This window comes from Pseudorca crassidens, chromosome 20, assembly GCF_039906515.1.
Source record: "Pseudorca crassidens isolate mPseCra1 chromosome 20, mPseCra1.hap1, whole genome shotgun sequence".
Classification (NCBI taxonomy): domain Eukaryota; kingdom Metazoa; phylum Chordata; class Mammalia; order Artiodactyla; family Delphinidae; genus Pseudorca; species Pseudorca crassidens.
In genome coordinates this window covers 5389712-5413056 of record NC_090315.1, presented here as the reverse complement: position 1 = coordinate 5413056, position 23345 = coordinate 5389712, and the positions used below count along the sequence as shown (strand labels likewise).

At 45.7% G+C, this 23345-nt stretch overlaps 1 protein-coding gene across 17 annotated transcripts in view; it reads left to right on the top strand.

Moving 5' to 3' along the window:
* The window catches only part of CDC42EP5 (CDC42 effector protein 5), a 149099-nt gene that overhangs the window by 68533 nt on the left and 57221 nt on the right, over nt 1-23345 (top strand). For 10 of the 17 annotated variants that reach the window (XM_067719282.1, XM_067719275.1, XM_067719280.1 and 7 more), the window contains 4 exons: nt 3785-3918; nt 14595-14694; nt 15690-15828; nt 16445-16521. The exons of 2 other annotated variants lie outside the window; for them this stretch is intronic. The gene's annotated coding sequence lies outside the window, so the exon portion shown is untranslated. Of the gene's footprint in view, nt 1-142; nt 163-3784; nt 3919-14594; nt 14695-15689; nt 15829-16444; nt 16522-23345 lie in introns of those variants that run through there. 5 more of the 17 variants (XM_067719287.1, XM_067719289.1, XM_067719291.1 and 2 more) reach the window with 3 other exon arrangements.

Sequence of the window (23345 nt, the reverse complement as noted above, 5' to 3'; positions counted from 1 at the left end):
CCGTTGGGTCTCCTTCATCCTCAGCTGGTCCATCAGCAAGTCCCATGGACAGGGGTCACCCAGGCTCTGGCAATGCTTCAGGGAGTTTGCAGGAACCTGCTGCACCGCAGAGCTCAGATCAGCAGACACACACGTTTAACATCTGCCTACAGCTCCGTGGAGGTCAGTGTGGCAATGAGCACAGAGGAGAAGTTCGGGGCAATAAGGAAGGAAACATGCCTGCTCCCCTGGCCCCAGAGTGTGGGTTTGCTTTCTGTCTCAGCCCCCTTCAGGGACTTCTCCCTTTTTCTTGAAACAGCGTGCACCGCACCTTCCTGGGAACAAGCCCCTGAGTCGTTCCTGCATGCTCGGTGGCCCTTGAGCCTTGGACAGGGCTCTCCTCCCCGTCCTGTCGTCCTGCCTGGAAGCTTAGGGGACCTTGATTTGAGTTAGAGGTCTCCCTTTGAAGGAAAACATCTCTATTTAAGTCTGTCCCCACTGCTCTTGTAACCGTGAGGGCAGTGCCCTTTCTGAGCCTGAGTTTCCTCCTCTGCATGTTGTTGCGAGCCCCACTCCTCAGAGTGGCTGTGAGCTCAATGGTGTCAGGTTCATTGCAGGATCACCATTGTTAATATCCAGAACAGGTGACAACAGCAGTGGGTGGGACATGAGAGGATCCTGGGCTCAGACTCCACGGCAAAGTGGGTGATTGTGGTGCCCACCTAAGAGCCCTCCTCTGCTCCTAACACTGAGAAATGCTATTTTGAATATTTCTGAAACACGTACCCACAGACACATGCAGAAAAAGAGAAAGAAAGTTCCCCGAATGGAGAGGGAACCAGATTAAAGAAGAGGGAACTAGGCTGAGTGGTCCCCGCTGACTGGGATCATCAAGAGGGTCATAGGGAGGAGGTTCCCACCTGTGTGGACAGAGAGAGGGACCCAGGTCCTCACAGGCAGGGAGGGGTCAGGGCTCCAGGTGGAGGTTGAAGCTGCGGCCCCAGTTCCCCGCCTTTCTGGACGGGCACTGGGATAGCTCTGCTCACTGCCCCAAGCCCGTGGTCAGCATTGAGGCACCTCCCCTGTGTGGCGTGAAACAGACTCAGTCCACGACTGTCAGCCCTGGGCGTCCACCCTTGTAAGTGTGTGAGGGTCCCATTGGACCATCCCTGAGGCCACAGCTGTGAGCAGATGCTAAGTCTGAGACGGTGGGCAGCACGGGGCAGAGCAGCTGCAGCAGTCTTCCCTGGTCAGCCTGACTCCCAGGACAGCCCCGGGAGAAGCCTTCTAGGAGAGACCGGGGGTGTGAGGGCAGAGCCTTTAACAGGAATGGACATCACAGTGACCCTAGTAATGATGACAGTGCTACGGACAGCCGTCTGCTGACGAATGGGGGTGTCCTAGGCAAGGAAACAGAATCAGTAGGAAACCAATAAAGAGGTGAAAAAAATGTAGATCATACTTGATGTGAATATCTTGATTGTATGACAACACAATTAGTGGCTTTGCTGAAATAAAAATATGCAAAAAAAGAATCAGTAGGGAAATATGACAGTCGATTTAAATTAAGCGTGTTTAAGTATCTGAAAAATAAAGGGAGGCAACCATATGGATTATTTTATAGAAGAAAGGACAGGTATTAAGAGTTAGAAAAGGTAGAGATGACAAATCCAGTAGGATGAACACATTAAAAAATGTCATCCCATTAAGGACAAGACAGCTGAGGGACCAGTTATGGAATTGAAAAGAATATCGAGGAAATGTTCCACAATGAAGGTTAGAGAGACCAGAAATGGAAATTCAAGATACTTGGGGAATAGAATGAGGAGGGCCCACGTCATATCTATTGTAAGTGTCAGAAGGAAAGGTCGTGACGTATAACAACGGCCAAAGAAATGAAGAATTGAACATTTTTCAGAGATGAGGACAGGCCAACTAAGTGCTAGGACGCCTGTATTTAAAAGTGACATCTGTATCTTGACCCTTCATGGTAAATTAAGAAAATGAAGGTTAAATTTTAAAAAAAAGTATCTCAGAGTGAATTGTACGCTTCGAAATGGTTAATTCTATTTTGTGAACATTTCAACTGAAAAAAATCAAGGACGACTGTCGTGAGGCCCTACAAATGTCCTGAAACTACTTCCTGTAGAAAATGCAAATTACCATTAAGAGAATGACAAGCTCATTGGGACCAGACTACCCCGTACCAAAAGGCGATGCCAGAAGATACTGGAGAAATACCTTCAGGGAATTAATTGGGAAGAATTTTACACTGAGCCAAATTATTTTTAAGGGACAAAAGTGAAAGGCTCATCAGAGGGTAAATCCCTAACTGCGAGGAGGTTCCAGCCACCACATCTGACCTGTGGGAGCTGTGTCCATTCCGCCAAGCCCACCACGTCAGGCTGCGTCTTCCTGAGAGAGAAGGAGGGTTCTGGTGGGGATGGAACCCTTACCCATCACCTGTATGTTCCTCTCCCAGTAGTTGAGACACACACTTAGTTTGAAATAAGAAATGTTTCCAAGTAACTTGATAAAGAGAATGAGAGTGAAAGAAGGCATTTCCAGAGACGCAAGTTCTTAGATATTTTACTATTTTCACACTCAGTGAAAGGAATACTATGAGATGTAATGGAGAAAGTGAGATGTCATATGAGAAAAAAATGGTATGAAAAGCACTGAAAAATTAACTAACACAACTAGTACAAGCACCCACAGATGCACCCACACGTGTGCACACAGGCGCACAGATGTGCACACGCACATGCACGTATATAGAGTACCCATATTTCAGGTGAAGTATAATGAGAACATTGTCTTCTCTAATGGAGGAGGAGAATGCATAGCTGTTTAGAAATAAAAATGTAAATACATATGTTAACATGGGAGTAACAGCCTAAAATTAGAGATGGAATAACTACCAATGTGCTTGGTGTAATTAAATGAAAGAAAACATTTTCAGCTTTATTGAGATATAAGTAACAAAAATTGTGTATATTTAAGATGTACAACTTAATGTTTTTATTTTTTAAAAAAGCATTTATTTATTTATGTATTTATTTGGCTGTGTTGGGTCTTAGTTGTGGCACGCAGGATCTTCGCTGTGGCAGGCGGGATCTTTCGTTGCGTGCGCAGGCTCCAGAGTGCATGGGCTCAGTAGTTGCAGCTTGTGGGCTTAGTTGCCCCGTGGCATGTGGGATCTTAGTTCCCTGACCAGGGATCCAACCTGCGTCCCAAGCATTGGAAGGTGGATTCTTAACCACCGGACCGCCAGGGAAGTCCCACTTGATGTTTTTATATACACTTACCTTGTGATATAATCACCACAATTAAGCTAATTAACATATCCATGACCTCACATACTGAACATTTGTGTGGGAGTGTGTGTGTGGTGAGAACACTTAAGGTCTATCCTGTAAGCAAATTTCAAGTCTACGATGGAATATTGTGAACTGTAGTCACATCACCGTACATCACATCTCCAGAAGTGACTCGACTGCGTAACTGAAACTTTGTTCCCCGTGACCAGCATCTCCCCACTGACCCCTTTCCCAGCCTCTGGCAACTACCATTCCTCTGTGTTTCTATGAGCCTGATTATTCTAGATCCCCCAGGGAAGTGAGCTCGGGCCGTATTTGTCTGTCTGTGTCTGGCTTCTTTTACTTCACATAATGTCCTCCAGTTTCATCCACGTTTCCCAAACGGAAGGATTCCCTTCTTTTTAAAGGCTGAATAATATTCCAGTGTGTGTGTGTGCGCGCGCGTGCGTATCTCACATTTTCTTTATCTCTTCATCTTTCGACAGGCATTGAGGTTGTATCCATATCCTGGCTAATGTGAATAATGCTGCAGTGAACATAGGAGTGCAGATATCTCTCCGAGATCGTGGTTTCATCTGCTTTGGCTATATACCCGGAAGTGGAATTGCTGGATCCTATGGTAGGTAGTTGTAGTTTTAATTTTTTGAGGAAACTCCATACTGTTTTCCACAGTGGCTGCACCGATTTGTGTTCCCAGCAACAATGCATAGGGTTCTCTTTTCTCCACAACTTTGCCAACACTCGTTATCTTTTTTTTTAATTAACTTATTTATTTATCTTTGGCTGCGCTGGGTCTTCGTTGCTGTGCGTGGGCTTTCTCTAGTTGCGGTGAGCGGGGGCTACTCTTCCTTGCGGTGTGCGGGCTTCTCATTGCGGTGGCTTCTCTTGTTGTGGAGCAAAGGCTCTAGGCCCGCGGGCTTCAGTAGTTGTGGCTTGTGGGCTCTAGAGCGCAGGCTCAGTAGTTGTGGCACACAGGCTTACTTCTCCGTGGCACGTGGGATCTTCCCCGACCAGGGCTCGAACCCATGTCCCCTGCGTTGGCAGGTGGATTCTTAACCACTGTGCCACCAGGGAAGCCCAACACTTGTTATCTTTTGTCTGTTTCATAACAGCCATTCTAACAGGTGTGAGGTGGTATCTCATTGTGGTTTTGATTTGTATTTCCCTGAGGGTTAGTGATGTTGAGCACCTCTTCCTGTACTGTTTGGCCATTGGAATGTCTTCTTTTGAGAAATGCCTATTCAGGTCCTTTACCTGTTTTTTAAATTGGGTTGTTACTACTTTGCGTTGAGTTGTGTGAGCTCCTCGTATATTTTGACAAGTAGCTCCTTATCAGATACATGGTTTGCAAATATCTTCTCCCATTCTATATGTTGCCGTTTCACTCTGTTGTCTGTTTTCTTTGCTGTGTAGAAGCTTTTAATATGATGCAATCCCCTTGTCTATTTTTGTCTTTGTTGCCTGTGCTTTTGGTGTCATATCCAAAAAACCATCGTCCAAACTCACGTCAAGAAGCTTTTCCCCTATGCTTTCTTCTTGTAGTTTTATGGTTTCAGTCCTTACGGTTAAGTCTCTGGTCCATTTTGACTTGATTTTATATATGGTGTGAGCTGAGGGTCCAGTTTCATTCTTCTGCATGTGGGTGTCTAGTTTTCCCAGCATCATTTATTGAAAGTACTATCCTTTCCCAATTGTGTGTTCTTGGCACCCTTGTGGAAGATAGCTCACGGAGCTTCTTTGAGACAGTTATTTTGAGCAGTTAGGCATCTGATAGACCTTCATCTTCTACGGTTTATGTCTTGCCTTCGGCAGTGTCACATTCCCTGATTCTTCGTGTGTCTTACAGCTTTGCTTTGGTGTGTGTGTGTTGGAAGAAACAGCCGCCTCTTCCAGCCTTTATGGTCGGAGTTTGCAGACCAGCCCAGTCAGAGATTCTGGAGCCTCTCAGACGTGTTCTGTGGACGTGCAGCTCCACGTCCCTCCCTCCTGGGGAAAGGATTCCTAGTTGTGTGCCTTCACCGTGTCCCCGCTTCCCCTGGAGGAGTGCGGGGGATGGCGGGGCTGGGGGCGGGCTCCATTTTCCTCCTCCTGAGGGAGAAGTCTCAGGATCGGTCCTCCTGTCCATCCTGCCAGGCTCTGCCGGCTACTACAGCGCCTGTCCCTCTCTTCCTCTTTTGCTGCCCCCACATGGGCCTGTGGCCTCGGGCTCTGAGTGAGATGAGAGGCCAGGAGGTCTGTGAGGCAGTGCCCGGAGCCTGGGGATGTGGGTGCAGCTTGACTCCCTCTGGCCTGGGCCGAACGGAGGAGGCTCTCAGCGCTGAGGGTGCCAGCTTGGGGGAGGGGAGACGGGGGAGGGAACTGCTCCTCTTATCCTTTCAAAGTGGTTTTTCTTGGTTCTATGCTCATTCGAGGTGTCGCACCTTGCTAACTGGATCCTGCAGTTCGCATAAAATTTATTTTCCCCAAATACCGTACTTTTGTCACTGTTTATGTGCGGGGATGAGAGCTGGGACTTGCTGTTCTGCCATCTTGCCTAAAACGTTGATTAATTTTTCTAGAATGCATCCTAGTGAGACCAGAAATGGAAAAATAGAAACAATAGCTAATCTACACAGGAAATAAAATGAGAAGACTAAACAGATATCTGTCACAGTCTCTAATGAGAGAAATGAGAATGCCATTAGTCAGCACTTGAAGAGACCACAGACCTAGACACCAGGGCATCCTCCACTTAAGGGGACTAGGGTTCTCCCTCACCCGCAGTGGGGGCAAGATTACTTCTTTTTTTTTTTTTTTAATAGAAGTATAGTTAATTTACAATGTTGCGTTAGTTCCAAGTGTATAGCAAAGTCATTCACTTATATATACATATTCTTTTTCAGATTCTTTCCGTTAAAGATTTTTATGAGATATTGAGCATGGTTCCCTGTGCTATACAGTAGGTCCTTGTTGTTTATCTATTTTATGTAAAGTAGTGTGTATCTGCAAATCCCAAATTCCTAATTGATCCCTTCCCCCTTTATCCCCTTTGGTAACCATAAGGTTGTTTTGTCTGTCTGTGAGTGTATTTCTGTTTTATAAATAAGTTTATTTGTACCATGTTTTAAGATTCCACATATAAGTGAAATCACATGATATGTGTCTTTCTCTTTCTGACATACTTCACTTAATATGATAATCTCTAAGTCCATTCATGGTGCTTCAAATGGCATTATTCCATTCTTTTTTATGGCCGAGTAATATTCTATTATACATATATCACATCTTCTTTATCCATCTGTCGATGGACATTAAAGTTGCTTCCACGTCTTGCCTATTGTAAATAGTGCTGCTAGGTACATTGGGGTGCATGCATGTTTTTGAATTAGAGTTTTTTCCAGATATATGCCCAAGAGTGAGGTTGCAGGATCATAAGGGAACTCTGTTTTTAGATTTTAAGTGACCTTCACACTGTTCTCCATAGTGGCTGCAACAATTTACATTCCCACCAACAGTGTAGTAAGGTTGCTTTTTCTCCACACCCTCTCCAGCATTTATTATTTGTAGATTTTTGATGATGGCCATTCTGACCAGTGTGAGGTGATACCTCACTGTGGTTTTGACTTGTGTTTCTCTAATAATTGGTGATGTTGAACATCTTTTCACATGCCTCTTGGCTATGTGTATGTCTTCTTTGGAGAAGTGTCTATTTAGGTCTTCTGTCCAGTTGTTTTTTTTTTGTTTTTTTTTTGTGGTAGGCGGGCCTCTCCCTGTTGTGGCGTTTCCCGTTGCGGAGCACAGGCTCCGGACTCGCAGGCTCAGCGACCATGGCTCACGGGCCCAGCTGCTCCATGGCATGTGGGATCTTCCCGGACCGGGGCATGAACCCGCGTCCCCTGCATCGGCAGGCGGACTCTCAACCGCTGCGCCACCAGGGAAGCCCTGGTTTCTTGATTTTTGAATATCAAGCCAATGTTGCATTCCTGGGATAAGCCCCACTTGGATGTGGTGTAGTATTTTAAAAGTATGTTGTTAGATTTGATTTGCTAATATTTTGTTGAAGATGTTTGTGTTTATGCTCATGAGGGAGACTGGCCTGCAAATTTTTGTTTCATTTTGTTTTCGTTTTCTTTACTTTTACTATGAGAGTTGGTCTGGCCTCATAAATTAATACAACATTTCCTCCTCATCTAGTTTCTAGAAGAGGTTGAGTAGAATTAATATTATTGTTTTTACATGTTTTCTAGAATTTGCAAGTAAAACCATTTAGGCCTGGAGATTTCTTTGGGGAAATTTTAATCTAAGAATTCAATATCTTGAATGTGAGACTAGCAAACTGTTTTTAAAGTCTGACAATAACACGTGTTAGAGAAGGTCTGGGACAAAAGGAATTACTCCACATTGTTTCTGGTTATACAAAATAAGACAGCCAATTAAATAAGAAATGCATCATTATCCCTTAGATTTTCAAATATGTTTATGCTACCCAGGAGATTTTTGCCATATAAAACCTAGAAGAACTTGCTCATATAGACAATAAAATACTACAAGGATGTTTCCAGTATATAATACAGCAGGCAAAATTAACAAACTACAGTTCTTCAGGCTTCTAGGTAGAGGATGAATAAGTTCTGGGGATCTAATGCACAGCATTGTGATTATAATTAGCAGTAATGTAGTATATACTTGAAAGTTGTTAAGAGGGTAAATCGTAAATGTTCTAATCCAAAATGTAGTGGCAAGATAAGGAAAGGTCTAATGACGTGCTTTGCACGCAATACACCGTTTTTCCAACACCATTTATTTATTTTTAACATCTTTATTGGAGTATAATTGCTTTACAATGGTGTGTTAGTTTCTGCTTTATAACAAAGTGAACCAGCTATACATATACATATGTCCCCGTATCTCCTCCCTCTTGCGTCTCCCTCCCACCCTCCCTATCCCACCCCTCTAGCTGGTCACAAAGCACTGAGCTGACCTCCCTGTGCTATGTGGCTGCTTCCCACTAGCTATGTGTTTTACATTTAGTGGTGTATATATGTCCATGCCACTCTCTCACTTCATCCCAGCTTACCCTTCCCCCTCCCCATGTGCTCAAGTCCATTCTCTACATCTGTGACCTTAGGTTCTTCAGAACCAAGGTTCTTCAGAACGATTTTATTTTTTTAGATTCCATATATATGTGTTAGCATATGGTATTTGTTTTTCTCTTTCTGACTTACTTCACTTTGTATGACAGACTCTAGGTCCATCCACCTCACTTCAAATAACTCAATTTCGTTTCTTTTTATGGCTGAGTAATATTCCATTGTATATATGACCAACACCATTTATTGAAGAGACTATCCTTTACCCATTGTGTACTCTTGACTCTCTTGTCAAATATTAGTTGACTACACACGGGTCGGTTTATTTCTAGGATTTTCATTCTGTTCCGTTGGTCTATATATCTGTTTGTTGTTTTCTATTACCATACTGTTGTTGTTTTCTTTTTGTGGTATGCGGACCTCTCACTGTGGTGGCCTCTCCCGTTGCGGAGCACAGGCTCCGGACGCGCAGGCTCAGCGGCCATGGCTCACGGGCCCCGCCACTCCACGGCACGTGGGATCTTCCCGGACCGGGCACGAACCCGTGTCCCCTGCATCGGCAGGCAGACTCCCAACCACTGCGCCACCAGGGAAGCCCAGCATACTGTTTTAATACTATATCTTTGTAGTATATTTTGAAATCTGGCAGTGATTCCTCCAGCTTTTTCTTTTTCAAGATTCTTTGACTATTTGTGGTGCCTGTAGTTCTTTTTTTGCATTTTCTGTCATCTCTTCTCATATCAATTATACTTCTTTTTAAAATTGAAGTATAGTTGATTTACAATATTGTTAGTTTCAGGTGTACAGCATAGTGATTCTTTTGTGTGTGTGTGTATGTGTGTGTGTGATTTGCAGATTATATTCCTTTATAGGTTATTACAAGATATTGGGTATAATTTTCTGTGCTATACAGTAAATCCTTGTTGCTTATCTATTATACATATAGTAGTTTGCATCTGTTAATCCCATACTTTTAATTTCTATCCTGCCCCCATCTCTTCCTTTTGGTAACCATAATTTTGTTTGCTATGTCTGTGAGTCTGTTTCTATTTTGTGTACAGATTTCTTTGTATTATTTTTCACATATAAGTGATATCATATGGTATGTGTCTTTCTCTGACTTGTTTAACTACACATACTATTGTCTAGTTCCATCCATGCTGCTGCAAATGGCAATTTTCATATTTTATGGCTGAATAATATTCCATTATGTATATATATGTATGTGTATATATATACCATATATATACCATATCTTCTTAATCCATCACCTGTTGATGGGCACTGTGGCTGTTTCCATGTCTTGGCTATGTGGCTTGTCTTGTAAATAGTGCTGCTATGAACACTGAGGTACATGTATCTTTTCAAATTATGGTTTTCTCCAGACATATGCCCAGGCGGCTGGATCATGTGGTAACTCTACTTTGAGGTTTTTGAGCATCCTCCTTACTGTTTTTCACAGTGGCTGCACCAATGTACATTCCCACCAAGGGTGTAGGAGGGTTCCCTTTTCTCCGTACCCTCTCCAGCATTTATTATTTGCAGTTTTTGACGTTAGCCCTGGTGACTGTACCGTGGTGATACCTCATTGTAGTTTCGCTTTACATTTCTCTAGTAATTAACATTGTTGAGCATCTTTTCATGTGCCTGTTGGCTGTCTGTATGTCTTTGGGAAAATGTCTATTTAGTTCTTCTGCCCGTTTTTTGATTGGGTTGTCTATTTCCTTGAGTTTGAGTCATATGAGCAGTTTGTATATTTTGGTCGCATTGTTTACAAATATTTTCTCCCATTGCGTATGTTGTGTCTTCATTTTGTTGATGGTTTCCTTTGCTGGGCAAAAGCTTTTAAGTTTGATTATGCCCCATTTGTTTATTTTTGCTGTTACTTCTTTTGCCTTGGGAGACTGATTTAAGAAAATATTAGTACAGTTGGGAGTTCCCTAGTGGTCCAGTGGTTAGGACTCAGCACTTTCACTGCCGTGGCCCAGGTTCAAGCCCTGGTCGGGGAAGTAATATCCTGCAAGAGGCGCGGGACAGCCAAAAAATAAATAAGGCTATGAAAATACTGGTACAATTTATATCAAAGAGTGTTTTGCCTATGTTCTCTTCTAGCAGTTTTATAGTGTCGTGTCTTTTTAAAAAAATTTATTTTATTTATTTATTTTTGGCTGTGTTGAGTCTTCGTTGCTGCGCAAGGACTTTCTCTAGTTGCAGCGAGCGGGGTCTGCTCTTCACTGTGGTGTGTGGGCTTCTCATTGCAGTGGCTTCTCTTGTTGCAGAGCACGGGCTTTATGCACGTGGGCTTCAGTAGTTGTGGCACGCGGGCTCAGTAGTTGTGGCTCGCGGGCTCTAGAGCACGGGCTCAGTAGTTGTGGTGCACGGGCTTAGTTGCTCCACGGCATGTGGGATCTTCCCAGACCAGGGCTCGAACCCGTGTCTCCTGCATTGGCAGGCGGGTTCTTAACCACTGCGCCACCAGGGAAGTCCTATAGTGTCTTGTGTTATATTTAGGTCTTTAAACCATTTTGAGTTTATTTTTGTATATGGTGTGAGGGAGTGTTCTAATTTGATGACTTACATGTAGCTCTCCAGTGAATCCCACCACCTCCCTGACCCGAAAATGAGAGGCCACCTTCACTCTGCCCTTCATATTGTGGGGCTGATTCCATAGGTGCCGTGATGACTCTAAGTGCTCCTAGGAATCAGCACCCAGACAGAGGCGAGGAGGGCACCTGCTCTTCTCTCCCTGTCTCAGCTGGGCATCTTCCCCTTCATGCATTTCTTCTCACTATGACCACCCAATAGGCACCAGTGACCTCAGTTATACTTGAGACATGAAGCCCCCTCCTTCCTTCATCTCCACTCCCAGCCCCAGGTCCAGTGGGAAGCGACCCTTCTGTAAAGATTTAGTGGGGAAGGGTTAACAGAAGTTCAGCCCAGGACTGGGGAGACTGTGTCTCTTCTAGGCTAAGAGGACTCTGTTACTCAGCAGACATGGTGTTCGTGCATGTGGGTGAGAGTCTGCAGGCCCCCAGTGCTGCCAGGAACAATGACAGAAGGAGGATGTGGCGCGTGTCTGGATCCTCATGTTGTTCTTAGCTCCACGTCTTCCCTCAAAGTTCAGAGCTTCCGCTCTTCTGTCTCCCTTCTGCACACACCTAGCACTGCCTGGACCCTGGGGTGGGGTGAGTGGAGTAGAGGGAGAGGGACTCCCCCTGTATTGTCCCTCCCTCCATGGGGTGGGGCCACCTGTGGCTGACGTCCCTGTGTCCCCCTTCTTCTCCTCCAGCTCAGAGCTGCCCTGGGACAGGGCTGTGAGCCGAGGGTCTGGCTCCTCGATGGATATGGGGAGGGGGCTCCTCGCCTGAGAGCAGGAGCTCCAGGGGTCGCTGGGCTGTGACCTCAGGGAGGGGGAGGTGCTGAGTGAGCTGTAGCACGTGTAGGTCCCACTGTGGGCTGAGGTCACAGGACTCAAGGTGAAGTTGTTCTGAAAGGGTGGAGCCGTGTCCTGCAGACGAAGGTTCTGGGGAGGAGTGAGTGACCCCTCCTTGGACACATGGAGGGGATCGGACCAGACCTCAGAGCCACACTGCAGGGTCACGTTCTCTCTGCTGGTTCCTGAGGCCCCCAGCTGGGCTAAGAGGGAGGGTTTCCTGTACATTCCTGGGGGCGAGGAAGGTCGTGATGTGTACAGAGCCACCCCCAACACACCGTTGACCCTGAGCTGAGGGACCACCATCCTCTCTCCAGGGACCCTGTCTGTGACCCCCTCTCAGCTGCTCTCAGCCCCTCTGTGTGGGTCTCTCTTATCTCCCGGCACCCGCTCCATTTTTCTCACTCACTCTCCCTGGACCACTGCCCTGTCTCAGTGTCTGCTCTAGGACCCCTCCCAGGACCCCATCACGACCAGGGGTGGCTCTGGGCCCAGCACCCTGACAGCACAGTCAGGACGTGGGGCAGGACAGGGGCTGCTCACCGGCGATCAGGCTGTCTCCACGGAGCACGAGAGAGCCCGGCTAGGCTGAGAGCGAGGGCTCCTTGTACACCCCTGCAGAGAAGGGACAGTGGCGCCGAGGGGGACGCACACCCCACACTGCTCACTGGGGCTGCAGTGAGAGCTCTCCTGGTCCCTCCCAGGCCTCCCGCCAGTGGTTCTGCCCCGGGAGGCCACTGCCCCTGACCCCCCATCACCCCAGGGCTCACTGGGCACAAGGCTCAGGTCAGGGGTCCAGGAAACGATGGGGCTGGGGGCCCTCACCTGTGACCTGGCGATGCAGAGGGTGACTGGGGTGTGACCACACGTGTGCAGGGAGCTGGGAGAATCATAGCATCCGCGGGTTCCCCCACGGGAGGAGTTTAGGGGGCCCACAGGGCACACGGCCTGTCCCCTCCCATGGGTCCTCGATGTCCGGCGTCGGGCGGGTCGGCGCCTCCCTCCTTCAGCAGGTGCAGAGTGCCCGCTGCAAACTGTGAGCTGCCAGGGACACGCCCCCTCCTGAGGCCGCCACAGGGCGCGGCTGCTGAGACGGAGGGGAAGGGGCTGGGTTAAAGGGGGCCTTCACCCCGCTCACCGCAGGTGTGGGCTGTGAGGGGAGACGTCCGTGCCCCTGAGCCCACACTCTGCTCCCTCTGCCTGTAAGGACGCTGCCGCAGTGGGAGGGGACCCGGGTCCTCCCTCCTACCTGTCCCCACCAGGGGCAGCGGGTCACTCCACTCTGACCTGTCTTTCCTGCAGTGATAGACACACTGGTACTGCCCTGCAGTGCTTGAGCTCGAGGAGTCAAAGGGGAAACTGGCCTTGTTACTGGAGTCCTGTGGGGCCTTAGCCTCCCAGAGTCCAGAGGGCCTCTCTCTATACAGACGGTAGACATCAGCCCTCAGAGATCCCGGAGACAAGATGGTCACAGGGCTTCCCTTGGTGACCATGACACCTGGGTCAGCCCAGATGGAGGGTTTGGGGAGGACCCCTGGAAAGGGATCAGACCTGAAGAGTTAGGGGTGCCCTTCTCCCCTCAGTTTCCCCAGCTGTCATTCCCCAGGCCCCTCCCAGACAGGTCAGCATCATTTCAGATCTGCTGTGTTCCCCCCAGATGACCAGGGGGTTGTTGGGTTGAAGCAGGAGGTCTGGGGGGCCTCACTTACCTGGACCTGGATCCACGGGCCCTGACTCAGCCCTGGGAGAGAGTTCCCTGTGAGCGCCCATCCCCCAGCACACATCATAGATGCTCCAGGCCTGCTCTGGGCCCTGAGTTCTGGGGTCAGATCTGGGGCTGAGCACATCCTTCCTCCCCCACAATTTCTGCCCCCACTGATCTCCTGAGACCTGGGGTCTCTCAGCTTCAGACCTGGGAGGAGAGGGGCCCCCTCCCCGCTCCCTTCCCCAAAGCTCACAGAGGCAGAGAAGGGCAGTGAGGGTCGGGGTCGTGGCTGTGCCTCCCATGGTCCCCAGCCGTGCTGGTGTCTCACAAAGTCCACAGAGCCAGCAGGACAGACAGATGCACGGGGGGTGACGAGGTGCAGGCTCTGTGTGACACGTCGGGTTCCTTCATAGCAGCCTCTCAGAAAGAGGAACAGCCCCCCAGGGCCTCACGCTGCTCTACCTGCAGGATGGGGCCCAGGAGACAGCAGGCTCTGGGACCTTCCAGACCACATGTGGGTCTCACCAGACCCCACGCACTCTGCCTCTCCTCGGGCCAAACCCAAAGCCAGAGAGTGACACTCGTCCCGGGACAGGAAGTTGAGGATGCAGGGCAGGGCCTAGGAGCAGCCCAGTTTTGGCTCCGCCCAGGGCGCGGAGAGGGCTCCAGGGCGGTTAACAAGCTGCCCAGTGGCTGCAGGGACAGGCTGCAGGCAGAAGCCCTGACCCCGGAGGGGCTCCTCACAGGCCGCTGGGCTCCAGGGGCTCCTAGTGGTGCCTGAGGCTGAGCCTTTGGAAGAGACACTCGCCGAGCCCAGCCTGGGGGCCGAGCAGCCTGCGGAGGTTGCTCAGGCGGTCGCCCATCTTGATGAGCTTCACCTGCTCATCCAGGACGTGGCTCCAGGAGGTGTAGAGGTGGAGTCTGCGCGGGCAGAGCCCAGGGCCTGCGGACCCACAGGGCCTGGCGCAGGTTCTTCTCCGTCAGCCGGGCGGCTTCCACGGCGTCCTGGGCTTTCCCCACGCTCCTGGGACGGCTTCGGCACGTCCTGGAAGAGGGCGCGGCCACAGCGCTGCTTTTGCCTTTTCCAGTGAGCTCGGGCCCTCCGGCTTCTCCTCGGCCCGTTCGCGAAACGATGTCTCACGCCCTGGCGAGCTGCTGCGTCGTGTGGGAAGAGAAGCGCAGAGACAGGTAGGTGTGGGAGAGCGGCAGATGCACGTTACCAGGCGGGTGACTGCGGCCTCCACCTGGCGGAGTAATTGTGACGAATCTGGGAACTCATGCTTGGTCGGCAGTAAGGAGCTAAGCTCAGAAAATGGTGTTGGCTGTTCCCGGAGGGCGAGGAGAGCTGAGTGGGTGATTCCAAGGTTGTGACTGGAAAAAAGGTTGGAGGGTGGTCCGAGTCTGGAGGAAGGGGCGCCCTTGGGTCTGTTCAGTCCAAACACCGTGGAAGCAAGAGACACATGCGTGGCACCGCCCAGCGCACTGCTTGGTTCCAGTTCTGATTTTGGTTTTCATAGAACCTGTGTGACCTTGGAGAAGCCCCTTCCCTTTCCCGAGATGCTGAAAATGCAAAATTTGTTCCTTCCTTCCAACGTTTATTGAGCATTTACTATATCCAGACATGAGATTCATTGGTGACGGTGACCGATTCTTTCCCTGGACTCATGGAGCTCTGATGATGACACCAGACAATACATATTTAGACAATAAATAATTTGGGTCTAGTTTTGTTCAGTTGTACAGAAGGAGAAAAACAGTGAGGCACAGTGACAGGTGGAAGCCCAGCAAGCTTGTGATGGAAGTGCGGGGACTTTCTGGAGAAGGAGCGACCCAAGCTGATAGAGGTTAGCACAGGAGTGGTGAGGGCCCGGCACCCTGGGCCGGGAAGAGGGGGAGCTGTTCTGAGCACTGGAGTTCAGGGGATGCTGGGCCCTGGTCCTACAGGGTCTAGTGCACCCTGCAAGTGTGCCTGGATTTTATCCTCGAGACAAGAGGGTAATTTTCCGGAAAGGAAGGTATGAACACACAGCTGTGCTGAGATGGTCGCCGCTCCGCAGGGATTGGACTGTGGAGGACTGTGGTGGTAATAAACAGTGATAGAGCTCCGGCACCATCTGACCACTAGGTGATGAGTGGGTCAGTATCTGAGTGGTTGATGAGGTTTTCTTCTGTAACCCTTCCAGAAATCCTACAACAAAATACATTCGCAGTTGAGTGGGATGAATCAGGAAGACTTCTAGGTGGTTTGGAAAGGGGTCTGTGGTTTTCATAATCGGCTCAACGATGACCCCTTGAGAAGAAACAAGTGTGGTGAGGACTCAGGTGTGCGTTTGGGAGGGGAGGTGGTTAACTGGGAGGAGCTTGCTTTGAGGTAGGAGTTAGCTTCGCTGGTCCTGAGAGGTCAGCCCCTTCTGATCGTCAGCCTCAGGGAATGTCATGTGGAGACACTTGGAATTTACTTGAAGGCAGGTGGAGACCCTGGAAGAATTATTTTTAGGGGAGGGTCCTGCAGTAGATCAGGTTGGGGCCATGAGAATCAAATTCCTCAGCTGGGAGTGAGGCCCTGGGGTGGAAGAGCCAGGAAGGAGGTGCTGGGTTGCAGCGACCAGTCCTGAGTCTGCCGCCGAGCTTGACTGTGGTGCTGGACCAGGGTCATGGATTCGCGGGGCTTCGGGCCAGGGCTGTTGGATGGGTTCATTGTATGTGAGGTGGAAGCGGGTGAAGCACTGAGGGCTCCTCCACTGTCTGCCTTGCTTGTCTAGCGGAGCCGGTGGGGCTGTCACAGAACGGATGACCCCAGGGGAGAAGGAGGCTCGGGGGGATATTTCTAAGCCTGTCAACTGACACACAGAGGAACCACCACCTGCCTCCTGCACTGGGAACGTGGTTTTGTTTCTCACAGACCCTTCCTCTCTGACTTCCTTGTTTCTATCCACAGCAGCACCTTCTGGTCATTCCTCTCCATCCAGACCTCTGAGTCGTTTCTGCTCCTCCCCATCTCTTGTCCCCCAGACAGTAACTCTTTTTTTTTTTTTTAATAATAAATTTATTTATTTATTTATGGCTGCTTTGGGTCTTCGTTGCTCCCTGTGGACTTTCTCTAGTTGCGGCGAGCGGGGCTACTCTTCATTGCGGTGGCTTCTCTTGTTGCGCAGCTCGGGCTCTAGGCGCGCGGGCTTGAGTAGTTGTGGCTCGCGGGCTCTAGAGCGCAGGCTCAGTAGTTGTGGCTCATGGGCTTAGTTGCTTCGCGGCCTGTGGAATCTTCCAGGACCGGGCTCAAACCCGTGTCCCCTGCATTGGCAGGCAGATTCTGAACCACTGCACCACCAGGGAAGCCCTATTTTTAGTTTTTTAAGAAACCTCCATACTGTTCTCCGTAGTGGCTGCACCAATTTATATTCCCACCAACAGTGTAGGAGGGTTCCCTTTTCGCCACACATTCTGCAGCATTTATTATTGGTAGACTTTTTGATGATGGCCATTCTGACCGGTAGAGGTGATAACCTCACTGTGGTTTTGGTTTGCATTTCTCTAATAATTAGTGATGTAGACCGTCTTTTCATGTACCTGTTGGCCATCTGTATGTCTTCTGGAGAAATGTCTGTTTAGGTCTTCTGTCCATTTTTAACTTGGTAGTTTGTTTTTTGATATTCAGCTCCATGAGCTGTTTGTATATTTTGGAAATTAATCCCTTGTTGGTCCCATCGTTTGCAGATACTTCTCTCAGTGAGTCTTTTCATTTCGTTTACAGTCTCCTTTGCTGGGCAAAAGCTTTTAAGTTTAATTAGACCCCATTTGTTTATATATATTTTTTATTTCCATTACTCTAAAGAGACGGATCCAAAAAAAATATTGCTGTGATTTATGTCAAAGAGTGTTGTGCCTATGTTTTTCCCTAGGAGTTTTATAGTATCTGGTCTTACATTTAGGTCTTTAATTGATTTTGAATTTTTTTTTGTATATGGTGTTAGAGAATGTTCTAATTTCATTCTTTTACACGCCGCTCTCCGGTTTGCCTAGCACCACTTGTTGAAGAGACTGTCTTTTCTCCATTGTATATTCTTGCCTCCTTTGTCGAATACTAAAATTGACCATAGGTGTATGGGTTTACTTCTGGGCTCTCACATCTGTTCCATTGATCCTTGGGTCTGTTTTTGTGCCAATATCATTCTCTTTTGTTTACTGTAGCTTTGTAGTATTGTCTGAAGTCTGGGAGGGTTATGCCCCCAGGTTTGTTCTTTTTCCTCAGGATTGTTTTTGCAATTCTGGGTCTTTTGTGGTTCCATATAAATTTTAGGATTATTTGTTCTAGTTCTGTGAAAAATGTCATGGGTAATTTGATAGGTGTTGTGTTAAATCTGTAGATTGCTTTGGGTAGTATGGCCATTTTACCTGTATCAATTATTCCAATCTGAGAGCATGGGCTATCTTTGCATTTCTTTGAATTATCTTCAGTTTCCTTTATCAATGTTTTATAGTTCTCAAAGTATATGTCTTTCATCTCCTTCATCAGGTTTACTCCTAGGTATTTTATTTTTGATGCAATTTTAAGAGATTGATATTTTACATTTTTTCTGATATTTCACTGTTAGTGGAATGAAAAGCAACAGATGTCTCTGTGTTAGTCTTGTATCCTGCTACCTTGCTGAATTAACTTATCAGTTCTAATAGTTGTTGTGTGGAGTCTTTAGGGTTTTCTATATGGAGTATCATGCCATCTGCATGCAATGACAGTTTTACCTCTTTGCTTCCAATTTGAATACCTTTTTCTTTTTTCTTGTCTGATTGCTGTGACTAGGACTTGCAATACTATGTTGGACAGAAGTGGTGAGAGTGGGCATCCTTGTCTTGTTCCACAATTCAGCTGGAAGGCTTTCAGCTTTCCACCATTGAGTATTATGTTGGCTGTGGGTTTATCATAAATAGCTTTTATTATGTTGAGATATGTCTCCTTTGTACTCACTTTGGTGAGTGTTTATCATGAATGGGTGTTGAATTTTATGAAATGCTTTTTCTGCATCTATTGAGAAGATTATGTGGTTTTGTGTTTTCTTTTTTAAACATCTTTACTGGAGTATAATTGCTTTATATTGTTGTGTTAGTTGCTGCTGTATAACAAAGTGAATCAGCTATGTGTATACGTATATCCCCATATCCCCTCCCTTTGCGTCTCCCTCCCACCCTCCCTATCTCGGCCCTCTATGTGGTCACAAAGCATGAACTGATCTCCCTGTGCTATGAGGCTGCTTCCCACTAGCCATCTATTTTACATTTGGTAGTGTATATATGTCAGTGCCACCCTCTCGCTTAGTCTCAGCTTACCCTACCCCCTCCCCGTGTCCTCAAGTCCATTCTCTACGTCTGCGTCTTTATTCCTGTCGTGCCCCTAGGTTCTTCAGAACCTTTTTTTTTTTACATTCCATATATATGTGGTAGCATATGGTATTTGTTTTTGTCTTTCTGACTTACTTCACTCTGTATGACAGACTCTAGGTCCATCTACCTCACTACAAATAACTCAATTTCGTTTCTTTTTATGGCTGAGTAATATTCCATTGTATATATGTGCCACATCTTCTTTATCCACTCATTTGTCGATGGACACTTAGGTTGCTTCCATGTCCTGGCTATTGTAAGTAGTGCTGCAGTGAACATTGTGGTACATGACTCTTTTTGAATTATGGTTTTCTCAGGGTATATGCCCAGTAGTGGGATAGCTGGGACATATGGTAGTTCTACTTTTAGTTTTTTAAGGAACCTCCATACTGTTCTCCATAGTGGCTGTGTCCATTTACATTCCCACCAACAGTGCGAGAGGGTTCCCTTTTCTCCACACCCTCTCCAGCATTTATTGTTTGTAGATTTTTTGATGATGGCCATTGTGACTGGTGTGAGGTGATACCTCATTGTAGTTTTGATTTACATTCCTCTGATGATTAGTGATGTTGAGCATCCTTTCCTGTGTTTGTTGGCAACCTGTATGTCTTCTTTGGAGAAATGTCTGTTTAGGTCTTCTGCCCTTTTTTGGATTGGATTGTTTGTTTTTTTGATATTGAGCTGCATGAGCTGCTTATATATTTTGGAGATTAATCCTTTGTCAGTTGCTTCATTTGCAAATATTTTCTCCCATTCTGAGGGTTGTCTTTTTGTCTTGTTTATGGTTTCCTTTGCTGTGCAAAAGCTTTTAAGTTTCACTAGGTCCCATTTGTTAATTTTTGTTTTTATTTCTATTTCTGTAGGAGGTGGGTCAAAAAGGATCTTGCTGTGATTTATGTCATAGAGTGTTCTGCCTGTGTTTTCCTCTAAGAGTTTTATAGTATCTGGCCTTACATTTAGGACTTTAATCCATCCTGAGTTTATTTTTGTGTATGGTGTTAGGAAGTGTTCTAATTTCATTCTTTTACATGTAGCTGTCCAGTTTTCCCAGCACCACTTATTGAAGAGGCTGTCTTTTCTCCATTGTATAGGCTTGCCTCCTTTATCAAAGAGAAGGTGACCATATGTGTGTGGGTTTATCTCTGGGCTTTCTATCCTGTTCCATTGATCTATATTTCTGTTTTTGTGACAGTACCATACTGTCTTGATTACTGTAGCTTTGTAGTATAGTCTGAAGTCAAGGAGTCTGATTCCTCCAGCTCCGTTTTTCTTTCTCAAGACTGCTTTGGCTATTCCGTGTCTTTTGTTTTTCATACAAATTGTGAAATTTTTTGTTCTAGTTCTGTGAAAAATGCCATTGGTAGTTTAATAGGGATTGCATTGAATCTGTCGATTGCTTTGGGTAGTATAGTCATTATCAATGTTGATTCTTCCAATCCAAGAATATGGTATGTCTCTCCATCTGTTTGTATCATCTTTAATCTATTTCATCAGTGTCTTATAGTTGTCTGCATACAGGTCTTTTGTCTCCTTAGGTAGGTTCACTCTCAGGTATTTTATTCTTTTTGTTGTAATGGTAAATGGGAATGTTTCCTTAATTTCTCTTTCAGATGTTTCATCATGAGTGTATAGGAATGCAAGAGATTTCTGTGCATTAATTTTGTCTCCTGCTACTTTACCAAATTCATTGATTAGCTCTAGTAGTTTTCTGGTAGCATCTTTAGGATTCTCTATGTATATTATCATGTCATCTGCAAACAGTGACAGCTTTACTTCTTTTCCGATTTGTATTTGTTTTATTTCTTTTTCTTCTCTGATTGCTGTGGCCAGAACTTGCAAAACTATGTTGAATAGTAGTGGTGAGAGTGGGCAGCCTTGTCTCGTTCCTGATCTTAGTGGAAATGATTTCAGTTTTTCATCATTGAGAATGATGTTGGCTGTGGGTTTGTCATATATGGCCTTTCTTATGTTGAGGTAAGTTCCCTCTATGGCTACTTTCTGGAGAGTTCTTATCATAAATGGGTGTTGAATTTTGTCAAAAGCTCTTTCTGAATTTATTGAGATGATCATATGGTTTTTATCCTTCAATTTGTTAATATCGTATATCACACTGATTGATTTGCGTATATTGAAGAATCCTTGCATTCCTGGGATAAACCCCACTTGATCGTGGTGAATGATCCTTTAAATGTGCTGTTGGATTCTGTTTGCTAGTACTTTGTTGAGGATTTTTGCATCTATGTTCATCAATGATATTGGTCTGTAGTTTGCTTTTTTTTGTGACATCAGGGTGATGATGGCCTCATAGAATGAGTTTGGGATTGTTCCTCCCTCTGCTGTATTTTGGAAGAGTTTGAGAAGGATAGGTGTTGAGTCTTCTCTAAATGTTTGATAGAATTTGCCTGTGAAGCCATCTGGTCCTGGGCTTTTGTTTATTGGAAGATTTTAAATCACAATTTCAATTTCAGTGCCTGTGATTGATCTGTTTATATTTTCTGTCTCTTCCTGGTTCAGTCTCGGAAGGTTGTGCTTTTATAAGAAATTGTCCATTTCTTCCAGGTTGTCTATTTTATTGGCATGGAGTTGCTTGTAGTAATCTCTCATGATCCTTTGTATTTCTGTGGTGTCAGTTGTTACTTCTCCTTTTCATTTCTACTTCTATTGATTTGAGTCTTCTCCCTTTGTTTCTTGATGAGTCTGGCTAATGGTTTATCAATTTTGTTTATCTTCTCAAAGAACTAGCTTTTAGTTTTATTGATCTTTGCTATTATTTCCTTCATTCCTTTTTCATTTATTTCTGATCTGATTTTTATGATTTTTTTCCTTCTGCTAACTTTGGGTTGTTTTTGTTCTTCATTCTCTAATTGCTTTAGGTGTAAGTTTAGGGTTGTTTATTTGAGGTTTTTCTTGTTTCTTGAGGTAGGATTTTACTGCTATAAACTTCCCTCTTAGAACTGCTTTTGCCGCATCCCATAGGTTTTGGGCCATCGTGTTTTCATTGTCATTTGTCTCTAGGTGTTTTTTGATTTCCTCAGTGATCTCTTGGTTATTTAGTAGTGTATTGTTTAGCCTCCATGTGTTTGTATTTTTTACAGTTTTTTTCCTGTAATTGATATCTAGTCTCATAGTGTTGTGGTCAGAAAAGATACTTGATACAATTTCAATTTTCTTAAATTTACCAAGGCTTGATTTGTGACCCAAGATATGACCTATCCTGGATAATGTTCCATGAGCACTTGAGAAGAAAGTGTATTCTGTCGTTTTTGGATGGAATGTCCTATAAATATCAATTAAGTCCATCTTGTTTAATGTATCATTTAAAGCTTGTGTTTCCTTATTTATTTTCATTTTGGTTGATCTGTCCGTTGGCGAAAGTGGGGTGTTAAAGTCTCCTGATATTATTGTGTTATTGTCGCTTTCCCCTTTTATGGCTGTTAATATTTGCCTTATGTATGGAGGTGCTCCTGTGTTGGGTGCATAAGTATTTATAATTGTTATATCTTCTTCTTGGATTGATCCATTGATCATTATGTAGTGTCCTTCTTTGTCTCTTGTAATAGTCTTTGTTTTAGAGTCTGTTTTGTCTGATATAAGAATTGCTACTCCAGCTTTCTTTTGATTTCCATTTGCATGGAATATCTTTTTCTATCCCCTCACTTTCATCTGTTTGTGTCCTTAGGTCTGAAGTGGGTCTCTTGTAGATAGCATATATGGGTCTTGTTTTTGTATCCATTCAGCCAGTCTGTGTCTTTTGGTTGGAGCATTTAATCCATTTACATTTAAGGTAATTTTCGATATGTATGTTCCTATTACCATTTTCTTAATTGTTTTGGGTTTGTTATTATAGGTCTTTTCCTTCTCTTGTGTTTCCTGCCTAGAGACGTTCCTTTAGCATTTGTTGTGAAGCTGGTTTGGTGGTGCTGAGTTCTCTTAGCTTTTGCTTGTCTGTAAAGGTTTTAATTTCTCTGTCGAATCTGAATGAGGTCCTTGCTGGGTAGAGTAATCTTGGTTGTAAGTTTTTCCCTTTCATCACTTTAAATATGTCCTGCCACTCCCTTCTGGCCTGCAGAGTTTCTGCTGAAAGATCAGCTGTTAACCTTATGGGGATTCCCTTGTATGTTATTTGTTGCTTTTCCATTGCTGCTTTTAGTATTTTTCTTTGTATTTAATTTTTGATAGTTTGAATAATACGTGTCTTGGCATGATTCTCCTTGGATTTATCCTGTATGGGACTCTCTGTGCTTCGTGGACTTGATTGACTATTTCCTTTCCCATATTAGGGAAGTTTTCAACTATAATCTCTTCACATATTTTCTCAGTCCCTTTCTTTTTCGCTTCTTCTTCTGGGATTCCTATAATTTGAATGTTGGTACGTTTAATGTTGTCCCAGAGGTCTCTGAGACTGTCCTCAATTCTTTTCATTCTTTTTTCTTTATTCTGCTCTGCAGTAGTTATTTCCACTA